At 40.7% G+C, this 6997-nt stretch overlaps 1 long non-coding RNA gene across 1 annotated transcript; it reads right to left on the minus strand.

The window, feature by feature from the left end:
• Positions 1-786: 786 nt before the first annotated feature.
• On the minus strand, positions 787-6786 carry LOC115343792. The gene is made up of 4 exons (XR_003924282.2): positions 6624-6786; positions 5443-5518; positions 5149-5238; positions 787-2562 (listed from the first exon to the last, which is right to left on the minus strand). It is a non-coding gene; the product is annotated as an uncharacterized LOC115343792 (long non-coding RNA).
• Positions 6787-6997: the final 211 nt, after the last annotated feature.

Raw genomic sequence — 6997 nt, forward strand, 5'->3', positions numbered from 1 at the left:
CCAATTTTTACTGCATTACCTCCAAAGTACTGCTGGTTGAATCTAATTTTGCTTTTCATTTTCATTCCTCAGTCCCACTGTGGCCCATCAAATAGAAAAATGAGTTCCTATGTGTCTTTTTCTCTCAGACTTGACAGCTCAATATGTGGGGTTAGCCTTAAGCCAATGCTATAATCCCAAGGGGGTTCTTCCTGCGACCGCCACCCCCACAGCTCCATACCCATTTTGCACATCCCACCTGCACTCTAGTTAAGGTATTCTTTCCCTTCTGTGTCTTGTGTTTGGCAACGCCAGAAGAAATTTTTATTCTTGTGACAGTCCGGCCTTTTGCAACACAACATGCTCACAACAGAAATCACTCGCAGCTCAGCACAGTCTGGACAGCGACAGGACCTGGAGGGTAAGCACAAATGGGGCAGATGAAGCCACAGCAGTCGCCGTCGCTTCTCTCTTGGTTGAAACTTATCTTTTGCTTCATCAGGTTTGTAGATGGACATTCAATCAGAAAACCTGTCTTTCTGAAATGACTCTTTTAAAAACTCTTTTTAACTTCCTCTCAACTCTAATTAGTTTAAATCTATGGCCACCTCTTCCCTCCATTTTGGTTAGATTAACCAGTTCCCCTCTCTATTTCAAGGTGCGGTGGTTCCTCAGGTCTCAATTCCGTATTGTGATGTCTTAAATGCGCAAACTTTTTTCTGCCCTTTGGCAAGGATTCATGTAGCGTAAAGATATTTTCACTAAGGTAACATAAAAGTCATTATGAAATTCCAGGTGTCTATTTAAGTTTTGCCTTTCAGCCTCCAAGTCATCATTTAAGAGATGATGAGGTTTATTTCATTAGTATGATAGAAATTACATATCCATAGTTCAACTATTAAACCAATTATAATTTTAAGTGATGGTGGTTAATCACCAGAAGTGGTAGTGCTAACTTCCAACAAACTGGTTGTATGGCAAGAAGACTGAGTGCACTGTCTTATTCTGTCTATATCTAACAAGAGCCTGTACAAACACATTTACCCTAAGCAGTATGCACGAAATGTGTCTAATTTGACATCCCTAGAGCCTGGTCTGTGGTGCAGACTAAACCCTGGACACAGCTTTGCAATGCTATTGGAAACTCCCAGAGTGAGGTTATTGCTTAGGAGTCTAATTCAGTGTTCCTTCCACATAGACTCAAACTGCAATATTCAGTGTCGCAAAGTTCAAAGTCTATAGTTCTGCTACAGACTAGTGTTTTGATCAACAAGGGGTCATCCTGTCCGTCAATGCTGTCTACCATTTAAGCCCTGAGCTGCAACTCCCCTTCAGAAACCTGTGAACCAACGTGCATCTCTCCAGCTTTGCAATCCCAGCTACTGGAAGTTACCAAATACTGAGTGAATCTGTCACAAGTCTTAAAAAGCCCTTCCAAGGATGAGTTACGCTTCCTATGAAAAATTCTAAATGTCTTATGTCTACAATGGCTTGATGTAACTTTAGTTCCCACCTGCGTTTTCATCAATATTCAAGAGCCATCTAGAGAACACAGGATGTTTCACCCTCAGTTTTTTCTGCTATGAAAGATGACAATGTATTCAGCTGGTTGAGGTGAGGGAGGGTCTGTCATATGCAGACATGTGTATATAAGGGCATTCTCATATGGCAAGAGGAAAGTGTGATATCTACCATTTAAATTTAGGCTTTAAGTATGATTTCAGGCTATGTCAAGTATAAGACAGAATCACAAAAAGAGTGACCAAGTGCTATCCATGTGGTTTTGAAATGGAAATATAATCACAACTGAAAGTGCCAAGCAATATTTGTCTACAGCCACAGATACCTCAGCCACAGATAAGTAGGTCTTGCCAAGGTCCTTGAAAATAGGCCATGTTGGCTCTAACAATCTGAAAGGGAAATCCAGATTAATATAAAGCTCTTTATCACTCTGTCTCTGTTCACAGTCAGTATGAATTCAGTTTTTCAGCTTTTGTATTTATAGCACACAGGACTTCAACCACAAGAAGCAACTTCCAGTTCTGCAAAGGTGTCTGAACTGTGATGCTTCTGTTATCTGAGCAAGAGTTGTAACTTCGATAGTGTTTGAATCCTAAAATAGCTTGAATATGCTCCTCCATTGATGAAAATAAAAGTTATCAGTCTGACATGATACAGAAATAAAAACTATGGAGAACTGAGCATTTGGCCTAGAAATTCAGTTTGAATATGTTTTTAATGCTCTTCATTGTATTCACAGTTGTTCCCCTTTTTCACCTAAGGATATTAAGGACTCTGAGTACTGAAAAACAAGCAGTTACCACAATAGCATGGCAGGTCGTCTCTCAAAACCAGCAACACAGATCATATATTTAAAATGCCCAGCTAAGCTGAGATACTGTGGGATGCTCAAGGGCTACACTTTGTCCAGTGCCCAATTCTTCTGTGAGTTTCAAGTGCACCATCAGAGGTACTGGGTCCTTTCCATCACATACCACAAAGCACATTTTCACTAGCTCTGTGGCAGAAGTTTCACACACAGTTCTGAGTTGAGGTGTGTTTGAGGTGATCCCGCAGCTCATCCTGAAATGAACTAGCATCTTTTTACTAGTTAGCAGTCTGCTTTTGCTGCAGCACAATTAATATACATGCCACCTCTTAGTGGATGGGTAACAGTGTGCCCATCGCCTTTCCCATTTTTTGGGGTACCAGATTTTTATGCATTTCTGACAAACAACGTGACTATAGATAACAGGACATAACACCATCTGTTCAGAGCTGAGATTTTATCTGCAAAATCAGTTTATGTTGTGCAGCTGATTCTTGTTATCCGTTATCTCAAAACTTTTAATATTTAACTTCGGCTTTAGCTATGGGCACACGTATGAGATGCAGTTTTGTGACTCTGAAAGAAGCAGATCAACAGTTAATGACTGGCTGAAGTTCTACATTCAAGAAAAGACAAGTAATTTCCACCCAGCTCAGCCAGTAGCTCTCTGCAGTTTCTGTATGTTAGCAGTATTGCTAGTCCTACCAACCCTGCTAGAAAACATCATCCAGAACGTTCTCCTGCATTGCTCTATTTTATACCCCCCCGAAAGATATTCAGAAGATCATGATTTTCACTCCTTATTAGAAACTACTTGTCAAATATTCACTTACCAGTGTATACTCCCTAACCCTTATTATATAGGTTAAATAATTTAACAGTGCATGGTGCATATTTATTTTGCTCTTCTCCCTTTCCTTCTGATTTTTAAACATTTTATGTTTACAGGGACTGTAAACTCAGAACTGTGACTCAGTTTCAGTTTTGAAGCCTTTGGGAGGGCTAAACTTCTCAGTAAGATTGCCTAAGCATTATTGGCAATGTGTTGCTGCAAGGAAGAACAGTAACCAGTCTGTTTGAGCATATCGATTACTCAAATAGGCCAATATAATACTTTTCCCTACCCATGAATAGAGTATCTCACCAGCCAAATACCTGTCTCCTAGAAAGAGTAAGACTAGACAAAAATAAAGATCTTCTATAGCTAGATGAAATTGTTAAGTTTGGATGATCATGCTTAAAACAGAGCGCTTGCTATAAATAGACTGACGCCTTCAGCAGAGCTTGGAGAAAAAGATCCATATTTCCCTGAGCAACAGGAATTATTAATTCCAAATTCTTGCTACAGGCATGTCCAAAGAGGTGAACACTTGTTATATAGACCTTTGCCTATAATTCACACTGCTTTTATTCTGACAGCATCAATCTTAGCCAGGCGGCAGAAGTGCTGCTGCTCTGCAGACGGAGTCTCAGGGAACTGATAAAAGCAAGTGAGCTGTACCCCCCGACAATGAGGATTTTTCTTTGTTAGCTGGGTTCCCACTACAGTCCTTGGCCTGTCCCGCAGGCTGTGTGCTATGAGCACACCTCCTGCCTTTCCCTAGGTCTAGGAGGGCACCATTGCCACAATTAGTTTCACCGTCATCATGCCTGGCTGGCATTGTCTAGGCATTTGTAGAATGAATTTCATACATTTCTGTTTTAGGCCATACTGTCAAGACAGAACGGATAGATACCTACAGCTTTATCACTGCCAGCAGCAGACTGCTGGGTTGGCATTTACTGATCAAAAGAAACATCGCCTGAAGAATTTCCTCTGTCCAAAGATAAAAGGAATACAATACTTTCATGGTAAATTTGTCTGAACGTGTTCAGTTACTACTCTTCAGCCATGAAATAAGAAGCTGTTTGTAGAGATCATATTCCCAAACAAAGTATACTGTGGGAAGAGCCAGATGCTCAAAGGTAGTTAAGTAACACATCTTTATTGTAGCTGTCACAACATTCCCAACTGGAATATATTTTCACAGCTCCCTACATGCTGAACTAGCTTCTGCAGCTATTTATCACTTATTGGTCAAGCAAGTGCAACCCCTCTCCTAGAGTCCATACATAAAAGGCATACAAGTGCAGGGTTTGTTGCCTGTGCAATACGTTGTTCAGTGGGTCAGCAAGGGACCCCCATCATTAAGGACAGAAGCTGCAGCTGCTGCGAGGATTAGGAAATCTTCAGCTGAGAGTCAACTTCTGGAGGCAGTGCGAGTTTTTCTTTTACTGAATTCAAAAGGCTTTTGAAAGCCTAGGGGCTAGTACGTCTCATCTCAATGGCTTTTATAACAACATTTAAAAAAAGAAAGTTTACTTTCGTGTTGAGTATTCGCAACACTTTCAGCACAACTGAGGCCTATCTTTTGTTACCTTAGTGCCAGGTCTCTGCTGGGCACTCCTAGCAGTCCCTCTGAAAATCCCATCAGTGAGAAACTCAAGAAGGCATTCAGCTCAGGAAGGATTTGGGGGAACGAGCACCTGTCACTCTGCCTCACTGCTGTGACTCAGGGCTTTGCTCCTCCAGTATTTTCACTTAAAATATGCACGCGCTCAGGTTCATAGCCTTTGAACCTCAGCGATGAGGCCAACTGCTCGAGTCATTTAAAACCTGCCAGAGAAAGCAGAAACACTACTACCCCCTGCCAGCTGGAGACTTACTCAGTTCATTTACGCTTCATTCCAGCACACTATATTTTCAGGTAAGCCAGCCATACCACAGAGGTGACATTTACCAGGTCATACTTTGTTTTTCCTCTTTTAGGTCCCTTTGATTTTAACTGGGAGTTAAGTACCTCAAGAGCTTGTCAGTGGTCACGAGTACCCGTCTTCCAGCCCTCCGTCTTACTAAGAGTCCTCGTGCAATTGTTTGCTTTAATATATCTCTGCCTGTCAAACAGAAAAATGGCTGCTTGTAGCAAGTTAAACCAAGAATAAAACAAGAACGAGCGGCTCGGCTGTCAATGTGACTACTGCCTAATGTCATAGCAACCGAACTTATGTATTTTAAAGCTTTCGTGGAGACCTAAAGAGGAACTCCTAAGCTTTAAACAGAGCAATGCTAATTGCAGTTAGGTACATTTAAACACTTTCCTTATATGTGATCCCTTGCAATATATGATCTTATCTGCTTGCTTGAACTTCTTCATGAGATCCAAGAGCAGCCTGCATTTGCACAACAAGATAGACACACAGAAGTTAATTCTCCTATTTCCAAACTTTCCTAAGTTTTACTTATTTATTTAACCTTCCATCTTCCTGTGTTTAGCTGGGAGACACATTAAATGCAAGGACTATCAAACTAGGGATATAGTCCAAAAACCAAGCCTTCAGTTGCCCAGCTGCAAATACTATGCCTCTTGGGATCCAGCTGAGATCCAGTCTTCCTCAGTCTGCACAGACTCACTGCCTAATACTTCTCAACTGCCTCAGTTGTTTTGGCAGCAAAATGCTTATAAATATTTTGCTGAGTTGCAATTATTTTTATACATACGGCACATACATATGTATAGCTTGCTCACTGGCATTGGGAAAACAAAGGGAAGAAATAGTTTAACCCTTATTGTGATCAGAAAGCTCATCAGCACTGCTGTTTAAAACCTCCTCGTCACAAAAGCATGTGGTGAATCTTACCAAACCATTACCTTGCAAGTATTTTGACCTAAACTGTAGAAAAATATTTCAAGACTTAGAAAGCCTGTCATATTGATTACACCAAATTTTAGCCCTTTTGTGTGTATACAGAAAACAAGTTGTATTGCATCAGGGGAACTTAACCTATCTCGGTACAAGTTTATTCAGATGGCTGCAGCTGACATACGTACATTTAGCTCCTTTACCTTCTCCTATGCCTTCAGAAACAGTGTTTTGCCTTAAAAAATAACACAATACTATTAAAACAAATCCTGAGAGTATAATTTCTAAAATGTGGCTACTGAAGGCAGATGACAAGTTTCTTAGGAAAAAAAAAAATAGTCCAACCAAAGATTAATCACATTGGGGTTAAACTAGGTACAACTTTTTGTCCTGCAAGCACTATAATTCCACAGCTGAGAAATATTTGTTTTGTACTGCAATACACAGTTTCTGTTTCAATATTTCCATGACCTTTTCCCCAGTCTGTAGCAATTCCCCAGACTGCAAGTGTTTGCCCTAGACTATCTTTTTCTATTATTTCTGTTCTATTCTTGCCACAATTAATTTATTATAACTTAGATAATTACTCCTCCCTCCACCCTCCCGCATGATGCATTACCATCTTTGAGCTCACCCTTGCAGATCTGCAGGTGCAGATAGGACCAAAAAGATGGGCCCAATGCTTCCCACATCACACCTGCTGCACATGAAGAGCAAAAAAACTGTCCACATGCACCAAGAACAGAAGCTGTAAATCTCCATAATCTACCTCTGAAAATTTTAGTGTCAGCAGGCCCTTCCACGTCAGACTCTGTTAAACATCATGCCAGGATCTAGACTGAGAATATCTGTGTGTTCTTTAGCATAGACTTGTTACCTAACAGTATGTTTTTTCAGGGCATTTTTTGCACAGCTATGTGGTGTTCTTTCACATAGCAGACAGAGGTTGAGAAACCCAGTGTGTAAGCCTTTACTTTACTCTCTGTGCATACCTCTCTAAGCCTTGTA

The sequence above is a fragment of the Aquila chrysaetos genome, chromosome 7, assembly GCF_900496995.4.
Source record: "Aquila chrysaetos chrysaetos chromosome 7, bAquChr1.4, whole genome shotgun sequence".
In the NCBI taxonomy this organism is placed as follows: Eukaryota; Metazoa; Chordata; class Aves; order Accipitriformes; family Accipitridae; genus Aquila; species Aquila chrysaetos.